Source organism: Mirounga angustirostris, unplaced genomic scaffold (genome assembly GCF_029215605.1).
Source record: "Mirounga angustirostris isolate CCGP_5_RB_7025 unplaced genomic scaffold, mMirAng1.0.hap1 SCAF_5, whole genome shotgun sequence".
Lineage (NCBI taxonomy): Eukaryota > Metazoa > Chordata > Mammalia > Carnivora > Phocidae > Mirounga > Mirounga angustirostris.
The window spans coordinates 175,901,770-175,915,527 of NW_026991713.1; positions in this window are offsets into that span (position 1 = coordinate 175,901,770).

Consider the following 13,758-nt stretch of genomic DNA (forward strand, 5'->3'; position numbering starts at 1 on the left):
GTGGGAAATGATATTTAGGGACCACAATTTGGTGCTCAATCCTATTCGGTTGATTTTTCCCCCCTAAGGAAAAAATAATTTTCCAGCTAGAATTCTATATCCAGCCAAGCTATTCTGACGAGTGACATTTTTAGATCTGCAAGAATTCAGAAAACTTACCATCCTTTAACCGTTTATAGGCGACATGTCACACAACTAAAGAATCAACCAAGAAAGAGGAAGATTTGAGATGTAGGAAATAGTGGAGCCAGTCCAGGAGAAAGCTGTCTGGGAAAACAACTATACATCAGTCCAATTGGAGCATGAGGATGGGGGAGCTTCAGGAATTAGGTCTCTGTGGAATGGGGGAATCCAGCAGAGTTGAAAACATGCCTGAGAGGCTGGACGTGGAAGAGCAGAGCTATGGTGAAAGGCGGACCTGAAGATCAAAAGGGACCTTGGCTGGGAAAGCCAGCATGGTGCATCTCAGGGCCATGAAGTAACTCTTTTCGGACAAGAACTGGGCCGGGGGGGACCAGGATCTTGTTTCCACCTTGAGACACAGACTGAATGCGGACGCCCCTTACCATAACCGGCAGCCACAGTGGCCACTGTGAGGCTGTGTGCAGTTTTCGCTTTGTATTTTTTTTTTTTTATAAATTATGTCTTTAATTATATCTGACTAGCCTGAACATATTTATTTAGGTTCTTGCCGTATTGTTCCATAAGCTTAATTTGTATCATGCTTTGGTAAATTTGGTGACTGCCCTTCTTGGCATTAGATCTCTTCATATTTTGGAAACTTACTTTGCAAGCAGGCCCATGGTGAGTAGGAGGGTTTTTCTTTGTTTCTTTGGGTCATGTTTGGGTTTCATTCTCTCTCTCCCCCTGTCCAGAAGTCCAGCAGTTGTTGGTTACCTCCATGGTAACCGAGAAATGTGGTAACAGTGCTCTGAGGTTGCTGCTCCATGAGGACACCAGGCACGCTGCGGCCCAGGGAAGGAGGCCTCCTGGTCAGGAAGCTGAATCTCAGTCCCCTTCGCCCACCTCTCTAGGTCCTCAGCTCCCTGTAATCCACAGTCCTCCGCAGCAGGTGGGCAACCCTCGTTCCCAGCTCTGTTTCACCCTGTGAACCTGCCTCGGGTCCTCTTCTCACCAGAAGGCTTTACAGTGTCCTTTCCTCCCAAGAGCTGAGCCCCCAGCACCTCCTGCTCATTTCCAAACCTAGAGCCCATGAGGTCTTTTCTCTCACCACTCACATTGCTTCTGCTCATTTTTGATCCAAAGAGATGTTCACTTTGCTTTTGGATCCTGGCTCTGTCTTTTTAATTATCTGTTGACAACTTTTACCTTTCATTGCTATGTGATCGAAACAAGGAGTATGTTGGATGCAACCTTGATGTGCTATCTCACCCAGATTGATATCACTTTTATTACTTCCCTTTAACTTTGTTCTCTTTGCCCTCCCTAGTTGTCCACTCTGTATCCATTCTCCCCTTCCTTTGCTCTAAGAAAATCTCTGTACTGCTGGGGGTGCCGATGTGCCCCAATGACATTTCCCAGCCTCCTCTGTAGATAGAAATGGCCAATTGAATGTAAGGAAAAGATAATTATGTGGGGCTTCCAGGAAAGTTCTTTAAAAGGGCCTGATTCAGTTGGGAGGTATATCTTTTTGCCCTTTGATCTTTCTTTTCTTGTACCTGGAATGCAGATGTGATGGGTAGAGGTCAGCTGCCATCTTGAGACAAAGAAGTCACTTCAAGGATGGAAGCCACATGCTGAGAATGGCTGAGCAGAGAAGCAACAAGAACCTGGGTTCCCCAAGAGCATGACCAAGGTGGGCTGGTCACTGGAGACGTAACCAAGGTCCTGCCCCAGGAATTATCCAGTTAGGATGACTAACATCTGCTGCTGTCAGAAGCAATTTCTCGATAGACCCTCTGTATTTGCATTGTTCCCTGAAGATTCAAAGTCCCAGGTAGAAGCATGTGATTGGCTGGGCTTGGGTCAGGGGCACATTTCCCAGCTGCCAGGAGGTTAAGAATACCTGGCCCCTTTGGCATCTATAGGGGGACATAGGCACTGCCTCCCACTAAGACTCACACAGAGGATTCTTCCCTGGAGAGTCAGAAACCGTGGGTAACATCAACTGTACCCCTGTAGTAACTGATACATAGGGAAATATCCAGCTGGAAATCCCTCCCCTTGATGAGGTAAGCTGCGGCTCATTTCTATTCGCTCCCAGTGTAGATGTGGAAGAGAACACAGGGATAGTCTTGGGGCGTGGCCGGCATCCTGCCTTTCCAAGCTTTTCTTAATTCTCCGTTATCCAGGCTCTCTCTCTCCCCAAATCCGGGGGAAGCTCCTGTCTTTGATCCTGGTTTGAGGCTTTCTGAGCTTTAGCTCCACCTCATGTTGGCACTTCTCCCAGCTCCCATCCCAGACCTAGCCCTTTACAACATCCGATGCACATAGGCCCGGCTGTAGTGTTCCTTCAACGACCTCCTTTCCAAATGATCAGCCCACTCTTAGAGGGTCTGGGCCAGGTGCAAGTCAGTTGAGAGCAGTCCTAGGACCAGCCGTGCCTTCCTGAATCACTATGCCGAGATGCTGATTCTCATGTCCTGTCACCCTTTAGGATTTCTTTCCAGGCAGAGTCGGCAACATGCAGGACAGGTGACAAAAATGTGAACTTGCTTAATTTCCACTTGTCATTCATGGAACTGGTGGCTGAGCATTGGAAGGCCTGCAAAAAAACCAATGTTTTTGCTAGCACAATACTCAAAGCATCAGGGAGATGCACCCTCCTTTCCTCTGTCTGCCAAAACTTACACAAGTGCATCTAACTGGAAGGGCCTGATTCGAGTCCAGAACCCTAGCAGCAGGGAAGGCTGGGAAGTGCAGGAGTTACCATTCCAGCAGGCACACTTAGAAGGACATGAGAATGGGTACACATGCCCACTCACCAGCTCCTTCCCCCCTTCCATCAAGAGGGAACCCCACAGGAAGCTACTTGTTGACACCAGGATTTGGGGGGTGTCACTGCCTGGTCCCCATGTTGTCCTGTGTCAGCCAGGCACAGCTCCCAGACGCAGCCACCTGCCAAAGGCCAACAGACACTGTGATTTCCACGCACAGAAGGGGGCAACCAGATGGCTCTGGTCTGTTTTTGTGAATCATCTCAGGAGACTACGCATGTGCGCCATTCCAGTATCTTCTGGAAGTGTCATCAGAGCATCAAGGAACCTTAAATGAAAGGGGTCAGAACACATCTGTCCTTCTCCCATTGGGTGTTATTAACCACTTCACCTAGAGGCCATTCCTAATGCTCTGGATCTCCCCTCCGCCCCCGTAGAATCCCATGCAGATTCTTTATCTTTTTCTTTTTTATTGAGGTGAAATATACGTGGCATAAAACTAACCATTTTCAAGAGTACGGTTGAGTGGTATGTAGTACATTTACAATGTTGTATTATCACCACCCCTGTCAAGTTCCCAAACATTTCCATCGCTCCATTAAGTAGTCACTCCTGATTCTCCCTCCCCCGAGCCCCAGCCACGTCTGAAGCTAGTGAGCCCCATCCTAGACTCTTTAGTTAAGACAATAATTTTCCATTTTTGGCTCCAGCTCATTTGAGCTGGATTCTATACTTGCACCGGATAGAGTCCTAAATGGCAAAGCATCCCTCAGGTTCCAGCGTAAACATCTGTTTGTCAGACAGGTCTTCTGCTCCCCTAATTTAATTTAAATCGCTCTGTTCCACCGTCTTCTGGCAATGCGCAGTTCTCGCCTTCATAGTTCTTAGCACGAATTGCAGTATTACACGTGTTACTGGTTTAATGGCTGTCTCCTCCGTGGGCCAATGCGATCCAACAAGGTAGGGACCAGTTTGTTTTGTTCTCTTCCTCTGACTAGCACAGTGCTATAAAAACAATCTGTGCAATAAACATGCTCAGGGCAGGGGGGAATGGACGGGAACAGGTGACGTCTAGAGCTAAAGACAGCAGGTCTGGAGTGGTCCCCAGCTAGTGACAACTCGCTATTGAGTTGGGGAGCCTCTCTGCCCACCTGAAACTTCCAAAGCCCCATACCTCCTCAGCCCCAAAGAAACAAACCCAGACTACCTTTTTAGAAACTCCTGACAAGAGACAAGACAAAAAGATGACAGGGACATTAAAATACCATTGATACAAATGTTTTTTTATCTGCTTGAACAATTAATACACACATATTATATAAATTCAAACATATTAGAAGGCATTTTAGTTTAGAGTGAAAATAAAAGGTTGAGTCTTTTGCTCATACCTACTCCCTAGTCACACCCACTTGCCATTCCCTTCCTGAAAGGCACCTACTGCCTATTAATCTCTTGTGTCCCAGAGCAACAATATGCATATTCAAATACGTATGTATTCCTACCTTTCTTTTTAAACAAATGCCGGAATACCAGACACAATGCTTTTATCCTTGTAACCTTATAACCTGAAGTTAGTTTCATATTAGCACAACGGGATCTACCTCTTCATTTTAATGCTACATAGTTGCATTGTATGAATGTTGTTATTTATTCACTCAGTTCCCCTTGAATGGACACTTCAGATGCTCCCTGTCTTTTGCTACTACAACCAATGCTGGAAGCCGCACATGTCCTTTGCACACGCCTCTTAATATGATCAGTACGATAAATTCCTAGAATGGAACTGCTGTGTCAAAGGGTACATTGATTTTGAGTTTTGCCGAAGTGATTATAACATTGTATACTCTCATCAACAGCATGGGCCCCTGTTTTCCCAACAGGCTTGCCAGCAGTATGTGTTATCAAACCTCTAGATCTCTGGCAACCTGATGGGTAAAACAGAAAGCCACTGTCTTAACTAAAAATTTTAAAATAACCCGCACAGAGAATATACTATAATGAACAACCGTGAACTTTCCATCCATATCCAGACTTGATGTTTTTCTATATTGCCTCAGAATTTTAATTTTGTTAGAAATACATGTTACAGGTGCAGCAAAACTCATATATGTATCCCTGTCTAATTTCATTCTCTTCCTTTCCCCTGTGGAAGTGATTGTCATTAATTTGCTATTCATCACTCCCGTGCGTTATACTGCATATTTATGTCTAGAAAACAATATTTGTGAATGTTTTCAAACTGTATATATTAGTCATCAAATTCTGTGCATACATAACTGTGTTTAAATTGTATATATCACTGTACATAATATACATTTATAACACTATGAGTAACATATGCTAATTACATACTGCAGTCATATATAGTTATTTCAACTGTGTATATTATTCATCAAATTCATATATTTCAATTCATACAGAAAGAACATTAGATAAAATTCAACTAGAGCCAGAAGGGAACTGTCTTAACCTTGTAAGGGTTATATAGCAAAGATTGATGCAAACATGATACTTAATGGAAAAATATCAGGTAGGTTTCTTTTAAAATTAGAAACAGATGTGTCCACCATCCTCTTACCATTTAACATAATACTGGAGTTTCCAAGGGAGGCGGTATAAGAATTACAATGGAATAAATTAAAATGTCATAGTTCTCAGATAACATGACCATCTCCCTAGAAAAACATAAGAATCCATTGCTAACAGATTAGAACTTATACAAGTGTTCATACAAGATCAACCTACAAATACCAACAGTGTTTCTCTACTGGCAATTTGAATAAATGGTTGTAGCATGCTTTTGGAGGGGATGACTTAATATTATAAAGATGTCAGTTGTCCCCCAAACTAATCCATAAATAATGCAATTTCAATAAAAATTTCGGTTGAGCTTTTTGAGGATCTTGATAAATTTCTGTGGGAGAAGAAGAGTAAAGAGGAGTTTACTTACCCAACCAATGATAAGAAAGCAAAAACTGTTTAGTAGACGATATTAGGGAAACTGGGTAATAATACTGGATTTCTACTTCACATCATATAAAGAAGTAGATGCCAGATACATTGAAGACCTAACCGCAAAGATAAAACCACAATATTAGTAGAAGAAAATGTAGGTGATATCTTTGTGACCTTGGGGTAGGAAAGGACTCAAAAAAATTCCAATATCATAGCCACGAGGGAAATAATTGATGAAGTTGATTACTTCATAATTTATAACTTTTGCACTCTGAAGGACTCCAGAGATAAATAAATAGATATCAGAAGGGGAAAATATTTGCAGTATCTAAAATTCACAAGAGACTATCGTCTAAAATACTCAAGGAACTCCTATAAATAAAAGAAAAGATAACAGTTTAATGGGAAAGTGGGGATTTTTAACTTTATCCTGCTCAGAACCTATTTTGTAAATTGGTGTATGAACATATTTCCTAAGTCTGGAAAATTCTTAGCACTCTGTAATATTGCCTTTCCATCATTTTCTCTACTTTCCTCTGAATTCCTATTTGACTATTGGACTGCCTCAACAGACCATAATTAGCTCAAAGGAGATCAGAGAACCAAATGTAAAACCATGAAGCTTTTGAGAAAACATAGGAGAAATTTTATAAATGTTTGGTTAGGCAAAGAATTTTTTAAAATACAACAAGATCCATAAGAGAAAAAAATTATAAATTGGACTTTATTAAAATCAAGAACTTCAAAAAACATTGTAAAGACAATGAAAAGGCTGAAAGAAAATATTTACAAATCACATACCTCAAAGGGGTTGTATCCAGAAATGTATTTTTTAAAAATCTAAAAGTTTGATACTAAGACAACAAAGAACACCAATTTTTTTTTTTTTAATGGACAAAAGATTTGGACACAATCTTTGGATGGGAATTAGGCACATGAAAGGGAGCTCAGCACCATCAATCTTAGGGAAAAGCAAATTAAAGCCATAATAGGATACTACTACACACCTATTTAAAATTACTATAAATAACTAAACAAACTGACCATACCAAGTGTTGGCAAGCACAGAAGCTACTTAAATTCGCATTCATTGATGGTGGTAATGGAAAATGGTCAGCCAGTTTAGTAGTTTCTTAAAATGTTAAATATATCCCTACCATATGACTCAGCTCTTCAACACCTAGGTATTTACCTGAGAGAAATGAACTGGAACCTGCCCAAATGTCCAGTAACAGGTGAATGGGTAAACAAATAATGGTTTGTTCATACAATGGACTACTTGGCATTGACAAGGAATACAGTATCGATACACTCAACAACACTGATGATTCTCAAAGTAGTTATGTTGGCTTACAGAAGCCATTCAAAAAGGAATATAATCTCACTTTATGTAAAAGGCTAAGATTCTAGAAAATGCAAATTTACCTATAGTGACAGAAAGCATATCAGTGATTGCCTGGGAGTTACTGGGGGAGGGGCAGGGAGAAGTGGGAGAGGGGGATTACTTTTGGGGGTATAATATGTTCATTATCTTGATTGTGGTGATGGAGTTATGAGTATACACATACACCAAAACTTAGCAAATTGTAAACTTCATACAAACTTTGGGGGGTATAATGTTCATTATCTTGATTGTGGTGATGGTGTTATGGGTATATACATGCACCAAAACTTATCAAATTGCAAATTTCATACATATTCAATTCATTGAATCACTTACTGCCCCCAATAAAACCGCATCTCTGTTAACACAAGGGCTACCTTCCAGGTTTGTCCTGAGAATCAGATGAGTGTAAACCATTGAAACAGCTCCTGGCTCGCTACTGGTAAATTCTCAGAAAGCACTGTTTCTTGCAGTTGTTACAAACACAATGGCTCAGAAGAGAGTTTTAAGAAAGCTATTTATTTCCTACTAAGCAGGAAATGTTACCTTCTACGTGGGTAGGAAAATAGTACAGGAATCAAATGCCTTGAAATTAAAGGCAAAATTTCTTACTTAGTTTTCCTGAAATTCTTTTTTTTAACTTTCTAAAAAAAGAAAATTTTATCTTAAAAAAAAAAAAAACGCAAATAGTAAAAAAAATAAAATAAAAAAAAAATCCAACTTATAGCCGAACCAATTCTAATTTCAGATGTTGAATACTGATGCTTGCATGATAACTTCCTAAATTCCCTAAAATTCTTATTTTGCGACGGTTTAAATCTTTGGGGGAATCCTGGACATTTCCCCCAGGAAAACAGGTATGTGGGAGAGAAAGAACCAAGCGTCTTTCTGGTGCAGAGGATATTACTGTTTCCCATTAATAACTGAGAACTTACATTTCCTGCGACGAGCTCCTCAAACCAATTTCTGCAACCCCACAGAAAACGTCTGCAGGCTAAGATGGTTTTGGTAAAGGGACTTTGGCAGGACGGGTGACGTTCTCTAATTAGTTGAAATGGTTCACCAATGGGCCCTCCGCTCCTTCAGGGATTGGCTGGGGCAGGCGCTCCTCTGGGCTGCTCCCTCAGGATTGGCTAAGACTGGCTTCCTGCTCTCTCGGGATTGGCTGAAACACATCGCGTGCTGCTCCGGGATTGGCTGAGTCAGTGAAGTTCTTCCCGCCTTCTCCCAGCTGCCCTCTTGTTTTCCATTCTCCTTCCCTCGCTAGTCAGTCCCTGGGAGGGGGATGCTTTTCTTCTGGTTTTGCTTTGCTGCCCTTTCCAGGCCCCCAAGACTCCCCTCCCTCCATCTCCCCGCGAAGTAGGGTCGGCGTCCCTCACGGTTACAGATCCTTTGCGCCGAGATGGGGCTAAATCAATGAGTGTGGACAAGGAGCTTTATCAAGATGCTGTGGTCGCCCAGGAGGGCGGGGGGTGGGGGGCTGAGAGCGATCCCAGTGGATTCCCTCATGGAATGACCAAAATTGTCTCTCCTCCTTAAAGATGAGCGAGGGCGAGGGATGCAAACGCAACTGTCCAAGACAGTTTCTGTTACCGTGTTTTAGGTGGAAGAGGAGGGAAGAAAGAAGACATCAGGACAGATGGGCTGTTTCCTTGCCTGACTCAGTTGGCTCCTCCATTCTGGGTGGCTGTCTTTCCTCATGGCCCCTGGGATGGCTCTCCCATAAGGTTTGCTGGCAGCATGACGATACAAACAGTTTCGTGAGTGGTACTAATCTGGTCCTATGCTTAGGAGCGAAGTCTGAGAAAAATGGCCGTGGTTCAGATAGATCTTAACTCCAACATGGACCGGTTTTATGACCTCTGCAGGTGACTTAACCTCAAAAAGCCTCAGTTTTCCCACATATAGAAGACTGCATAGCATATAACCCTGCGTGGTAGGGTGGCTGTGAGTTATACGTGGGGAGAGCTTAGGACAGTGTCTTAGGCTTTGATGTGGTGACAGATGACTGGCCCCAGATTCGGCATAGCTCCACGCAACAGGTCTTAGTTTCTGATACCTGTGCTGTGTGTGGGTGGGTGGGGGAGTGGCTGCTCTACTCAGTCACTCAGACACTGGGCAGACTGGTCAAGGGGTTTTAGCTGTACCATCTGGCCTGACAGGTTGCTGCAGGAAGGATGGAGAGAGTGTGAAGTCTCGTGGGGTCTGTGTCAGCTCAGGCTGTTGTAACAAATTACCGTGGACTGGATGGCTTAAACATCAAATATTTATTTCTCCCAGTTCTGGAGGTTGGGCCAGTGTGGTTGGATTCTGGTAGAGCCCTCTTTTGGGTTGCATACTGACTTCTCCTAATGTCACAACTAGCTCTCTGACCTCTTCATAGAAGGGCACGTTCCCATTCATGAGGGCTCTCTGCCCTTACAACCTAATTACCTCCCAAGGGCCACACGTCCAAATATCATCACTGGGCCTGGGGTTTCAACCTGTGAATTTTGGGGACACACACACATAACATAATAAAGTTATCACTTTCTTACTCTTTGGTTTATCTATAACCTTCCTTATTTCAAAGAAACTGAGTCTCCGCCCCCCACAGTGCATGTAATTGCACTCACACAAGATGCAGTATACGTTCAGATGGATTCCTTCAAAACACCTGAAAGCCACCAATGTCCTGAACAGCACCGTGTCCACGTACCCTGGTCCCTGGCTTACTGAGTGTTCAGCCAGGCACTGCTGCATGCATTCACACACATCAACTCCTTTGGTCCTCACAAACCTCCAGGAAGGGTGTTCATCCCCATTTTACAGATGAGATAAGTGAGCCACAGAGAGCCACCCTAAGGTCTCCAGGGATGGTGAGCTGGAGAGTTGGGGTTTGAGCCCAAGCGCTCACACTCTGGAGCCCCAGCTCCACCCCTCTGCAAAACTGCTTCTCAGACACGCTCTAAGAACACACTTGTGTAAATACACACAAACATGCTTTTATCTACAGTCCTATTTCCACCAACAGGCTGTCATGTAGCCAGCTCTATGCCTATACAGCAAGGCAGTGTCTTCCTTTCTTTCTTTTTTAAAGATTTATTTACTTATTTGAGAGAGAGAGAGCGCGTTCGCATGCACATGCAGGGGGAGGGGCAAAGGGAGAGGGAGAGGGAGAGAATCTCAAGCAGATATCCCGGCTGAGCACGATCTCACGACCCTGAGATCATGACTTGAGCTGAAATCAAGAGTTGGCCACTTAGGGACGCCTGGGTGGCTCAGTCGGTTGAGCGGCTGCCTTAGTCTCTGGTCGTGATCCCGGGGTCCTGGGATCGAGTCCCGCGTTGGGCTCCCTGCTCAGCGGGGAGCCTGCTTCTCCCCCTGCTTGTACTCTCGCTCACTCTCTCTCGCCCACTCTCTCTCGCCCATGCTCTCTCTCTTTAGCAAATATATAAATAAAATCTTAAAAAAAAAAAAAGAGTTGGCCACTTAATCAACTGAGCCTCCCAGCGGCCCCAAGTGTCTTTCTTTTACCTCATGGTGAGGAGATTGCAGAGCCCAGATTTCCAGGAGTTTGGGGAATTTCTAGTGTGTTACACCATGCAATGCTGGAATTGTCAGATCATAGGCATGTGATCTATTAATTATTTATTAATCATGCAGATTCAAAGCAATGCTAATAAAATATTAATAATCTCGGGCGCCTGGGTGGCTCAGTTGGTTGAGCGACTGCCTTCGGCTCAGGTCATGATCCTGGAGTCCCGGAATCGAGTCCCGCATCGGGCTCCCTGCTCAGCAGGGAGTCTGCTTCTCCCTCTGACCCTCCCCCCCCTCATGTGCTCTCTCTCTCTCTCTCAAATAAATAAATATAATCTTTAAAATATATATATTAATAATCTCATAGTAAGCCAAACTTTAAAATAATACAAATTTATTAAATTGTAAATTTAAAATTTACAGGAATTGTAGAATAGTAAAGCTAACATGTTTTGCCTGTGATTCAGGGTAGTGTCCCTCCAGTTGATATTCAGATGTTAATTCCATTCGTTAGATTCCTTGATTGAACCATGTCCATAATGTCAACACTGTTCTGTATTGTTTTGTTTGTGGGCTTGTCTTTGTTCATTTTAAAAAAAGATTTTATTTACTTATTTGAGAGAGAGAAAGATAGTGAGAGAGAGAGCCCAAGTGGGGGCAGGGAGAGGGAGAAGCAGGCTCCCCTCTGAGCAGAGAGCCCAATGTGGGGCTCGATCCCAGGACCCGGGGATCATGACCTGAGACCAAGGCAGATGGTTAACCGATTGAGCCATCAGGTGCCCCTGTCTTTGTTCATCTTTAAAAACGCATATTTGTTGGGCGCCTGGGTGGCTCAGTCGTTAAGTGTCTGCCTTCGGCTCAGGTCATGGTCCCAGGGTCCTGGGATCAAGCCCCGCGTTGGGCTCCCTGCTCAGCAGGAAGCCTGCTTCTCCCTCTCCCACTCCCCCTGCTTGTGTTCCCTCTCTTGCTGTGTCTCTCTCTGTCAAATAAATAAAATCTTTAAAAACAAAAACAAAAAAACCCACATACTTGTTTATATTCTTTAGAGTACATATGCAAATTTAAAAAGAACCCCATCTTATATCTTGGAGAATATTTTGATTCCAAAATTGATCATGAACATTGTTACATGTGAGTTATTTACCTTACCTTATTGTTCTGAATGGCTAACACCTTCTGCAATGTATTTTACATATGCATTGATTAGACAATTTATATTGCTTCCATTATTTTTCTGTTACAACTAAATTGAACAAGATTCATACACATACATCATTGGATGATTATTTTATTAATATCCACTATAAGATGTGGAATTAAGGGGTATTTTTTACTGTCAATACAGAGTAGCTTCCAGAAAGTTTGTATGAATTACCCTCATACTAGCCATGAGGGAAATGAATATTTTTCTCAATCTGTACCTACCGTGGATACTACTATTATTTTACTCTTTTCAAGTTTTATTTTCCAAAAATATCTTCTTTTTAAAAAATGTTTTATTTATTTATTTTAAGTAATCTCTACACCTAACATGAGGCTCAAACTCACCACCCCAAGATCAAGAGTCGCATCCTCCTCAGACTGAGCCAGACAAAAATATCTTAAACATTGCACGTCTGTTATTTGTCATGAGGGACTTTTTCATATATTTATCTTCCATTTACATCTTGTCTTATTAATTCCCTTTTCATATATTTTTTAAAGATTTTATTTATTTATTTGACAGAGAGAGACACAGCAGGAGAGGGAACACAAGCAGGGGGAGTGGGAGAGGGAGAAGCAGGCTTCCTGCTGAGCAGGGAGCCCAGTGCGGGGCTTGATCCCAGGACCCTTAACGCTTAACGGGGCTTAATGACTGAGCCACCAAGGCTCCCCTCCCTTTTCCATATCTTAAGGGAGTGATGATAGTAATGCTGATCTTTTCAATGATTTGAAGAGCTCTTAATAAATTAAGAGTATAAAGCCTTTGTTTCTCATGTATAAAGATCTTTTCCTAGATTGTCTTTAAGCTGTTCCAATTTTTAATCTGAAACTGAAATGTGTAACTTTCTAACATAAAACTAGTTAGTTTTCAGCTTAATGGTTTCTTATCATGCTGTCCCGTGTTTCCTATCCATTGGTTGTATATTCTAAAATTCACTTATGCTTTAAGAATTTGCTTTTAGGGATGCCTGGGCAGCTCAGTCGGTTAAGCACCTGCCTTCCCTCTGCCTTTGTCAGGTCATGATCCCAGAGTCCCTGGATGGAGTCCTGCATTAGGATCCCTGCTCAGCAAGGAGCCTGCTGCTCCCCCTGCTTGTGCTCTCTCTCTGACAAATAAATAGATAAAATCTTAAAAAAAGAAAGAAAGAAAGAAAGAATTTGCTTTTAAATTTGACTCCAGGTCAAACTTATTGTGATGAGCTCGGTATTTAACCTTAATTGTATTTGAGCATGGTCACTGGTTGAGTTTACCATGTATGGCATACTTTATTCTCCCACCAATCCCAAAGGCCCCTTCATCATTTGGTACAGAGTTACAGTGTCCTCGGTCTGTGCCCTGGCCCCTCGTGATCCTTTTTTATTTTTTCTTTAGGTAAAACTGTCAGAAGGATGCGCGCCTAACGGTTCAGTATAGTCATCTCTGGGAGAAGGTGCGAGATGCTTTTTTTCTTTTCGTTTCTGTGCGTTTTGACTTAACTTCGATTTTTGTGTATTTTGTCTGAAATTTTTGTCATCCTCGCCTTTATTTCGTTTTCATTCACATCTTTTAAAAATTGCTTGGCTGGGCAATTAATTGCAAGGGCTAATTTGGTTAAAACTTTTCATCTGTATTCCCGAATCTCTGCCTTGTTTGGCGGCTTTGAGGAGGCCCCTCACCACCTGGCAGGGGAGGCCGCGGAGCTGGGGTTGGGGAGACGTGGGGGACTCGGGTGATGTGGGGGCGTGGAGGGGTGGCAGTGGGGTGACGTGGGGGCGGGGCGGGGCGGGGTGGAGTGGGGTGATGTGGGGGCGCGGTGGGGG